An 11,371-nucleotide genomic window follows, 5' to 3' on the forward strand; every position below is an offset into this window, starting at 1 on the left:
ATCTCCCTTTTAATCTCTAATTTTGTTAATTTAGATCTTCTCCCTCAGCTCTTTAGTTCATTTGGATAAGGGTTTGTCAATCTTACTGATTTTCTTAAAAAACAAATTGCTTCATCAATTCTTTGTATTTTTATTTGTTCCTATTTTATTGATTCCTGCCCTGCATTTTATTATTTCTTGCAATCTCCTGTTTTGGACCTTATTTCTTTCAGTTCTAAAGCTTGCATGTGTGCCATTTACAAATATGTAGGCACTAAGTACTATGGACTTGCCTCATAGAATTTCTTTCTTTATGTCCCATTAATTTGGGTATGCTGTTTTTTCATTTACATTCAATTCTAAAAAGGATTTTATTTCTTACTAAATTTCTGTCTTGATCTATTTTTCATTTAATAGAGTTATTCAGTTTCCATGAGTTTAAGCTTTCTGCTGCTTCTCTTGTTGATTTCCAGCTTTAACCTGTGATGGTCAGGTAGGATGCATGTTACAGCTTCAGTTTTCTTGCATCTGTTGAAAATGCTCTGTGTTTTTTGTTTGCTTAGTTTGTGGTATCCTTCCAGATCTCCTTTGGTTTATTTTGGTTTGAAATCTGTTGAATCAGATATTAAAAGGGCTACATGGGCTTGCTTACTGAGTCCATTTGCATGAAATTATCTTTTTTATACTTTTAACCTGAGAGTGATGTCTATACTTGATGTTAAAGTGTGTTTCTTGGACACAGCAGGATGGATCTTATTTTTATATCGTTTTCTTATAGAATTGAGACTATTCATGTTGATAGTTATTAATTAGAAGTTGTTTGTTGATTTCAATAATTTTGTTATTGTGGGATAGGTTTTTTTCATCTTCTTTTTACTTTCCTGATTTGAGGTTATTTGTTCCTTACATTTTTCTTGCATGATTGAACTTTTATTGTTGAAATTTTACTTCTTTTGCCTTTTGTAGAGTTGGTATGTAGACAGATAGTCATTAAATTTGCTTCTATTTTGGATATATTTTTCTCTACCCAATTGTGATTGAGAGTTTCGGTGAGTATGGTAGTTAAGGATGCCATCTGTGGTGTCATAGAGTTGACAGAATATCTGTTTGTCCAGGCCTTTCTGGCTTTAAAGTCTCTCTTGAAAAGTCAGGTGTTCTGAGGCCATGTTGATGTCTTTGGTACATGCTGCTGCCAAAGGCTGTGTTTGGGTCCGTGTTCTTACTGCAGCCAGGGTGCATGTTGATGTCTTTTTTTCCCCCATTAATTAGTTTATTTATTTACTTTACATCCCAGTAGGGAATTTTCTTCCCCTCTCTCCTCCTAGTCCTTCCCTCTCTCCTCCTCTTTCCTCCCCTCTGCCCTCCCCTTTTTTCTCAGAGAAAGGGAGGCTTCCCATTGGTATCAACCCACCTTGGCATAGCAGGTAGGACTTGGCCCATCTTCTTCTATTAAGGCTAGACAAGCCATTAAAGTTAAGGAAAATGGATCCAAAGGAAGGCAACAGAGTCAGAGGCAGCTTCTGCTCCTGCTGTTAGAGGTCTCACATGAGGACTAGCTTTACCTCAGTTACAGTGTGTGTGTGTGTGTGTGGGGTGACTAGAACCAGCCCATGGATGCTCTCTTGTTAGTTCAGTCTCTAGGATCCTCTCTGTGTTCAGGTTAGTTGATTTTGTAAGTTTTCTTTTGGTGTCCTTGAGCTCTCTGGCTCTTTTAATCCTTCCTCCCCCTCTCCCTTAAGTTTCCCTGAGTAGTTCTTCATGTTTGGCTGCGGATATCTGTATCTGTTTTCATCAGCTGCTGTGTGAAGCCAGTCAGGTGACTGTTATGCCAGCCTCCTGTCTTCAAGAAGAGCAGACTATTATTTATAGTGTTAGTGGCACACTTTCTTTCATGGCATGCAGCTCAAGTTGGGCTAGTCATTGATTGCTGGGTTGAAGGTTGTGTGTGGGGGTTGGTGTCCACCTCCCTCCATTGGAAGTCCTGCCTGGCTATAGGAGGTGTCCAATTCAGGCTCCATATCCTCTTTGCTTCTAGAAGTCTTAGCTGGGGTCACCACCATAGACTTCTGGGAGCCTCTCCTGTCCCACAGATTCCACCCTCCCCCCATTTCAGTTCTGTCTCCCAGAACTCCCCCCTTTCTCCACACCTTCTCTCCACCCTGTTCCTCTCCCCACTCCTTCTTTCACCGAGTTACCTCCCTCCATCTCCTTCAGATGTTTATTTTTAATTTTTAATTTTTATATTAATTACAGTTTATTCACTTTGTATCCCAGCTGTAGACCCCTCCCTCATTCTCTCCCAATCCCACCCTCCCTCCCTCATCATTTTATTTCCCCTTCTGAGTGTGTGGTTGTCGATGGCCTATTTTGCCAATGAAGGCCATAGGGATCTCTGTGGTCTTTTCTGCTGCCTGAAGCCATGTTGATGTCTGTGGGTCATGCTGTCATCCGGGGCCATGTTGTTGTGAGTGGCCTGCATTGTCAGCTGAGGCCATTCTGATATCCTGGCCTATGGATTGCAGCTAAGGCCTATCATGGTGTCTGTGCCAAGACAGTGGGCCATGTTGGTATCTGTGGTTTGTACTGCTAGTAGAAACCATGCTGAGCATGGCATGTGCAGATGCTGGAGACAGTATAGACATACCTGATCTGTGATGTCATAGGAACCATGAGGAAATGCATGATCTGTGCTTCCCTGCTAACTGTGAAGCAAAGGAACTTACTTTTGCAGTGGGTATTGGTGACTGCAGACTCACAGTTGAGAAAAAGGAATCTAGAAGGCTTCCGTGTCAACATCCACCCTCAAAATAGACAGAAAGCCATCAAAGAGAACTATTAAAAATTGTGGTAAGGATGCTGCCCTGTGGGTCTTTACAACTGATAGCTTCTGGTGGGAGTGTGGGTAAGGAAGGTCTCAGCTTTCTTTAAGGGGCTGACCACTGCAAGCTTGAGCATGCTCCAGTGAGTATATGGACGACAAGAACTGTACATTTCTTCTTCTTTTTTGGATCGAGGGAGGTTACAAGGGTATGGCGGCAGACCTGAGGGGACTGGAAAGTGAGTGTAATCAGGGTTCATGATGTGAATTTTCCAAATAATTAATACATATATTACATATAAAAAAAGAAAATTACATAAGACATGAAACCATAAACATAGTAAAGAAAGAAAAAAGAAAAGAAAAGAAAAAGTCAGGTGTTCTTGTAATAGGAATATCTTTATATGTTACTTGGTCTTTTTCTCTTGCAGCTTTTAATATTCTGTCATTATTCACTATGTTTATTGTTTTGATTTTTATTTACTGGGGAGATTTTCTTTTCTGGTCTAGTCCATTTGTGTTCTGTATGTTTCTTGACCTTAATATTCATCTTGTTCTTTAGGTTAGAAAATTTTTCTTCTATAAATTTTTAAAAGTATTTTCTGTGCTTTTGACCTCTGGGTTGCTTCTTCTTACTCTATTTCTATTATTCTTAGATTTGGTGTTTTCATGGTGTCCCAGATGTCCTGGTGTTTTCTTCCTTGATGATTTTACATTTAAATTTGTCCATAACTGAAGTATCTGTCGTGTCTATCTTTCCTTCAACAGCAAAGATTCTCTCTTTGATCGCTTATACTCTGTTGGTGAGATGTGCCTCAACCTGTGGTACTTGTTTGAGTTCCTAACTTTTTCATTTTCATTTTCACCTCACTTTGAGGTTTTTTTTTTAATTGATTCTATTTTGTCTTTCTTGTCTTGAATAGTTTTCACTTCTCTCTCTCTCTTTCTCGTATTCTTTAAGGCATTATTCATTTCCTTGCTGAGGACCTCTAGCATATTTCTAAAGCCTATTTTTTTTGTATTTTATTTTTTTCTTATCAGTTACATTTTATTAACTCTGTACCCCAGCCATGTCCCGATCCCTCATTCCCTCCCAGTCCCTCCCTCCCTCCCTCCCTCCTCTCCACCGTGCCCCTTGCCAAGTCCACTGATAGGGGGGACCTCCTCCCCATTCATCTGATCCTGTTTTATCAGGTATCTTCAGCCTAAAGCCTATTTTAAGATCCTTGTCAGAAGACCCAGAAATAAACCCACACACTTACGGACACCTGATTTTTGACAAAGATGCCAAAACCATACAATGGAAAAAAGATAGCATCTTTAACAAATGGTGCTGGTCCAACTGGATGTCTACATGTAGAAAAATGCAAATAGATCCATACTTATCACCCTGCACAAAACTGAAGTCCAAGTGGATCAAAGACCTCAACATAAAACCAGACACATTAAATCGGCTAGAAAAAAAAAGTGGGGAATACCCTAGAAGTCATTGGTACAGGAGAAAACTTCCTGAACAGAACACCAACAGCACAGGCTCTAAGAGCAACAATCAATAAATGGGACCTCATGAAATTGAAAAGCTTCTGTAAAGCAAAGGACACCGTCATCAAAACAAAGCGACTGCCTACAGATTGGGAAAGAATCATCACCAACCCTTTATCTGACAGAGGACTCATATCCAATATATATAAAGAACTAAACAAGCTGAAAAGCAACAAACCAAGTAATCCACTTAAAAAATGGGGAACAGAGCTAAAGAGAGAATTCTCTGGAGAGGAATAGCGAATGGCAGAGAAGCACTTAAAGAAATGCTCAACCTCATTAGCCATTAGGGAAATGCAAATCAAAACAACCCTGAGATTTCACCTTAAGCCCATCAGAATGGCCAAGATGAAAATCTCAAGGGACAACACATGCTGGAGAGGTTGTGGAGAAAGGGGAACCCTTCTCCACTGCTGGTGGGAATGTAAACTGGCACAACCACTCTGGAAATCAATCTGGCGCTTTCTCAGACAACTAGGAATAGCGCTTCCTCAAGATCCAGCCATACCACTCCTAGGCATATACCCAAAAGAGGAGCAAGTACACAACAAGGACATTTGTTCAACCATGTTTGTAGCAGCTTTATTTGTAATAGCCAGAAGCTGGAAACAACCCAGATGCCCCTCAACTGAAGAATGGATGCAGAAACTGTGGTATATCTATACAATGGAGTATTACTCAGCAATGAAAAATAAGGAAATCATGAAATTTGCAGGTAAATGGTGGGACCTGGAAAGGATCATCCTGAGTGAGTTGACCCAGAAGCAAAAAGACACTCACGGTATATACTCACTCATATAAACATACAATATAGAATAAACCCACTAAAATCTGTACATCTAAACAAACTAAGCAAAAGAGAGGAGCCTAACTAAAATGTTCAATCCCCATCCTGAAAGGCAAAGAGGATGTACATCAGAAGAAAACGAAAATAGGAAACAACCTCGGAACCCGCTACAGAGGGCCTCTGAAAGCCAGAAGAAAACAGGAAACAACCTTGAAACCTGCCACAGAGGGCCTCTGAAAGCTTCTGCAGTATAGACTGTCAAAGCAGATGCTGAGCCTGATGGCCAACTGATGGGCAGAGTGAATGGAATTTTATGTAAGAAGTGGGAAATAGTAAGAGCTGGAGGGAACGGGAACTCCACAAGCAGAGCAACAGAACAAGATAATTTGAACACAGGGAACTTCCCAGAGACTCATACTCCAACCAAGGACTATTTGTGGAGATGACCTGGAACCCCTGCACAGGTGTAGCCCATGGCAGTTCAGTGTCCAAGTGGGTTCCATAGTAATGGGAAGAGGGACTGCCTCTGACATAATCTGATTGGCCTGCTCGTTGATCACTTCCCCCTGAGGGGGGAGCAGCCTTACCAGGCCACAGTAGAGGACAATGCAGCCACTTTTGATGAGAACTGTTAGACTAAGATCAGAAAGAAGGAGAGGAGGACCTCCCCTATCAGTGGACTTGGGGAGTGGCATGCATGCAGAAAGGGGAGGGAGGGTGGGATCGGCAGGGGAGGAGGGAGGGGCTCATGGGGGGATACAAAATGAATAAAGTGTAATTAATAAAAAAAATAAAAGATTTAAAAAAAAAAAGATCCTTGTCTTTTGCTTCCGCTGTATTGCATTTCTCAATGCCTACTGTGACTGGGTTTCTGGACTCTAGCAGAGATACATTGCTCTGGATGTTATTGATTGTGGTTTTATGCTGATGTCTAGGCCTCTGGGTTTGTGATGGTTATAATTCTGGGTGCTGATATCTGGTTCTCTCTTTGTTAGGTGGGTTTCAGTTTTCTTCTCTGTATTTTAAGTCTGTGTTGTAGATGTGGGCTACCTGGTTTGGAGTGCTTCTGGTTGGTCCCATGTAGGACTTGTTTCTAGGTATTGGAAAGTGACATTCAGGAATAGGGACTGACTAGAATGGCTTAATTTGCCAGGAGGATCTGTGTAATCTACAGGGAATAGAGGAACAGAGGGTGGATAGGTCTCTAATTAGTCTGCTACAGGTCAGGGGACATAAGACTGAGGAATTGAAATTAGAGAATGAAAAGGAGAGTGAAAAATCTGCTACCTGATTCCCTGGCCTGCAGTGTCAGTGAGTTGCAGATAAAGACCGCTCATGTGTTTCAGATAAAGACCTCTCAAGGATCTGTTTAGTTCCTTGGGACAGCCTGGTGTTTCAGCAATCTACTAATAAAAGACCAGTCACTTAAAAACATAGTGGTTTCAAACAACCATCTCTTCCTTTGTTTATATAACTTCAGATTCTCAGACCTAATGCTTTTCAATAACTGTAAAGTCTTGTTATCAGCATTTCTCTTTTCTAGAACTCTTACTTGTTGTATATTCTACTTCCTATATTCTCTAATAACTCTTCTTTCATGTATGTTCTGAAACAATTATTTTTATATCTATTTTATATTGAGTTCTTGTTTTTTTTTTTAATTTATAGATGTTCTGAAAATGCCTTTGTTTGTTTGTTAGTTAGTTTGTTTGTTTTCAAAGACAGGTGTTCTCTGTGTGGCCCTAGCTGTCTTGGAACTCACTCTGTAGACCAAGCAGGCCTCAAACTCGGAGATCTACCTGCCTCTGCTTCTCAAGGGCTGGGATTAAAGATGTGCAGCATTACTGTCTGGCTTCTGGAAGCTTTTATATAGTCTCCTGCTTCTGTTTCTTGAATGCAATGTCTGATATATTATTCCCTTTTCTGAGGGTGTTAATTATAGTATATTGGTTATTTCTTGTCATTCTTTTTTATTTTAATTTTAGAATGCTTTACTTATTGCTCCTTATATTTCTGTTGAAAGCATCCTTAAAGTCTGATTTCTAGGACTCCTATTTTTTCTGAATGGAGGCTGGAGGTTAAATATTAGACTCAAAGTTTTTTGAGAGGTTGGCAGAGTATGCAACATCTGGCAGCATTCTCTCTACTCACCCATGCCAATCATTTTCTTTTGGTCTTTTGGTTAGCTATATCTGATGATATAAGTTTGTTTTCTAGATGCAACAACGGGGACATAAACTATCATATTATTCATATTCTCCATAAACCCAAGATAATCATACTTGCTTCTTGTTTTTCAGTATGTTTAGTGCCCAAGAATTGTGAATTTCTTTGATTCACATACTCCAGGATCCAAACTTCCTTCTTGTTATTGATAGATGCTGGATGTGATTATTGCCTTTTTTTTTTTTTAATCTCCTTGAAAATACCTAAGAAGATGTGGTTTGTTTGGTTCATGATTTCATCTATGTTAACTTAGCTCTGCTGCTTCTGGGCTTGTGCATGAAATTTAACCAGTCTCTGTTCAATTCTTCCCCTTTTTCCTGCTGTCTGAAATGCCTAGTTTAACTATTCCATGGGTTCCAAAACGAGCCATCTGCTTCTTGTCAATACCAATATCTGTTAGCAGATTTGACCTTCTGTTTTACAAATGCATTCACCATTGTTATGTGAGTTCAATCTATTTTCCATAGTTAGGAGCTATAGTTCTTTCTAGTAGAACTGAAGACTTGAGTAGTATTTTTCCTTTGTTTTTATAATTTGAAGATGGTTTTGAGAAGGGGCATAAGAACGTCACACTAAAGCCAGTTTTGCTAATTGTATTTTATCGACTATAAAATTAATCCCAGAGCATGCTTATGGATCTTCCTGATCTGACACTCTTCCACCTGCCTATCTTTCAGAGATTATGTGCTTTTATAGGCAATTTAATCACACATACTTTGAATTCAAGATTTATTGTTAGCATTTGTCTGAATGAGTTATGTTCATTCCTGGCTTCTCATTCTTCTGAGCCTTTATTAGTCCATCTGGCTAAGGATGCCCATGAAACTAACTCGGATGTAATGTCTTTTATGAACAGGACTACACAGTCAACTTTCTGCATACTCACAGAAGACAATCAATTTGCCAATGAACAACTTTGAAATCAATCATTTCCCTGTGTGTGTCTCCAAGTAGATGGAAATCCTTGTGGGTCATGAACTAATTATTTTTTTCAAAATAATTTTTTATTAAATTTTTATTTTTTATATTGATTGCAGCTTATTCACTTTGTGTCCCAGCTGTAGCTCCCTCCCTCACCTCCTCCCAATAGCACCCTCCTATTCTCCTCTCCAAGTCCACAGATAGGGAGGTCCTCCTCCCCTTCCATCTCCAAGTCTCATCAGAACTGGCTGCATTGTCCTCCTTTGTGGCCTAAGACCTGGAAAAGATAAGAGCTTCATAAGGTGAGCAATAGAACCAAAATATCTGGAAACATGGGTCGTTTCTGAAGCTGTTACTCCAACCAAGGACCATTCATGGATATAACCTAGAACCCCTGTTCAGATGTAGTCCATGGCAACTCAGTATCCAAGTGGGCAAGGGGAACAGGGACTGTCTCTGACAAGAACTCAGTGGCTAGCTCTTTGAACTAATTATTTTTATGTTTCCTGTACCGTAACATATTTTTAATGATTTTTAGTGCATGAGGTGAAAATATTGACTGCTTATCTTGATTATCTCTTCTTGAATTTGTTGTTGTTGTAGAGATAGATATGCAAGCCAAGCTGACCTTAAGCTAACAGATCTGCCTGCCTCTGCCCCTGGAGTTCAGGAACTAAAGCAGGAAGATGACTTTTCGCTGTATATGCAGATTAATGCTTATGAATCAAGTTGATGATTTTCAGGATTTTTTTTTTAGTAGAATTATTAAGTCTAAGAATTAGGTCAACAGTAAAAATAGCACATGTACTGTCATAGGCAAATCTGTGCTACCCATAGGACTCCAAGCAGTTTGTATAATCTCTGTCCTATACCATCCAACATAAATGGGATTGTAGCCAATTTTCAAGTATTATCATGACAATTTAATTTGTGACTATAATTTTATTAAGGCCACTTAATTCTGTTATATTATAACGTAGATTTAAAAATAATGTACAGTCATTCACTATTAGATTCTTATCCTCTAATGATGTATAAACATTGGTTTTCTTTGACTAGGCACATATTACATTACTAACTCTCCATTGCCTATCACATTATTCTGTGGTGGGTGTCTAGTACCTATCACAGGGCCTAACACATGCTAGAGGTTCAGTGCACATCTATTGAACAGGCAGCTTCCTTGTAACCCCGAGTGCACACTTTCAGTGTTCCGAGGTATCAGAATAAAGTGGGTGAGGAAAGGCTGGGGGTGATTTTCAAACATCTTTAAGGTAGTACAAGTTAAAAGGAAATGGTAGAGACTTAGCTTCAGGACCCTTGAAAGCTTATCAAATTCAAATTCAGGGAGGAAGATTTTTTTAATTCTTTATTAATTACACTTTATTCACTTTGTATTCCCCCTGTGGTTCCCTCCCTCCTCCTGTCCCAATCCCTCCCTTTCTCCACCCTCTACATGCATGCCCCTCCCCAAGTCCACTGATAAGGGAGGTCTTCTTTTCCTTCCTTCTGATCCTAGTCAATTAGGTCTCATCAGGAGTGGCTGCCTTGTCTTCTTCTGTGGCCTAGTAATGCTGCTTCCCCCTCAGGGGGAGGTGTTCAAAGAGCAGGCCAATCAGTTCATATCAGAGACAGTCCCTGTTCCTATTACAATAGAACCCACTTGGATACTGAACTACCATGGGCTACACCTGTGCAGGGGTCTTAGGTTATCTCCATGTATGGTCCTTGGTTGGAGTATCAGTCTCAGGAAAGACCCCTGTGCTCAAACTTTTTTGGTTCTGTTGCTCTCCTTGTGGGGTTCCTGTCCTCTCCAGATCTTACTGTTTCCCACTTCTTTCCTAAGATTCCCTGCACTCTGCTCAAAGGTTGCCCATAAGTCTCAGCATCTGCATTGATAGTCTGCAGGGCAGAGCCTTTCAGAGGCACTCTGTGTCAGGATCCTGACTTGTTCTCAATTTTCTCCTTCTGATGTCCATCCTCTTTGCCTTTCTGGATAGGGATTGAGCATTTTAGCAAGAGTCCCAGGGAGGAAGATTTATCTACCAACGTCAAATATCTCACTTGGAGATATGACACAAGGCATAGATTTCCTACGCTGAACAATTCCTTCACTTAAGAAGTTGTCTCTTTAAATTCCAAATAAACTCATTGGGAGGGTGACAGATTTGCACATTAGAAGTTATTGCCTCATTAGCACAGATGGTGTGCTCTAACCTAAGCAAGCTGCATCTCACTGGTTTGTAGGACTCTCATTTTCCTCAGGGAAGACGAAAACTTCCATACAGAGGGAGGGAGGCTTAGTGGAGGTTCCCCGAGATGCCTCTATGATCATGGATGTAGAGGGGCAATGGAGAAGACTAAGGTAAGTGAGTAAGGAGCAGGAGAGATTTTTCCACAGAGTGCTACAACGTTCTCTGAAAACTATTAAAAATATACTAACTATTTTTTTTTCTCTCAATAAAATTGCAAATGATTCAGGGTTGAGTGTGATTTGGAAAATGAGAAATTGTGAAGGGTCATACGTTTCTGATGATACATACCCACCATTTTTCAGAAATTATTCTCTTCCAAAAATATGTATTTCTACACAATAAACCTAATGCCTCAAGCTAATTGTTATGGAATAATATTAAGTATGATTTTTCTGTTTGCATGTGGCTCATGGAGTAGATGCCATGATTAATTTATCTTTGTCTCTCCAACTCTTTGGTCCATTGCATATTAAGTTACAAGCCCTGAAAAATATTTACAGATGAGTGAAAAGAGGTCTAAGTATGGTGAGTCTTCAGAATAATGAATATCTCATTTTGTGAATCTGAAAAATTCATTGTGTTTGTGACTGCCAAGGCATTCTAAATCACTTCTGAATCTACTCTTCATGTGGAAACAAACAGAAGAGGCTACACAACCATTTGGCACAAATGATAGCCAATGGGGACTATACAATAGTAATCTGTTCACCAGAAAATAGATTAATTCCAACAAGCAACACAAACTCTTCTATATTTAGGGGTGACTTGCTTTTAATCTTTCTTTCTTCCTTCTTTCTTCTTTCTTTCTTTCTTTCTTTCTTTCTTTCTTTCTTTCTTTCTTTC

The sequence above is a fragment of the Psammomys obesus genome, unplaced genomic scaffold, assembly GCF_907164565.1.
Source record: "Psammomys obesus unplaced genomic scaffold, mPsaObe1.curated_primary_1811, whole genome shotgun sequence".
Taxonomy (NCBI): domain Eukaryota; kingdom Metazoa; phylum Chordata; class Mammalia; order Rodentia; family Muridae; genus Psammomys; species Psammomys obesus.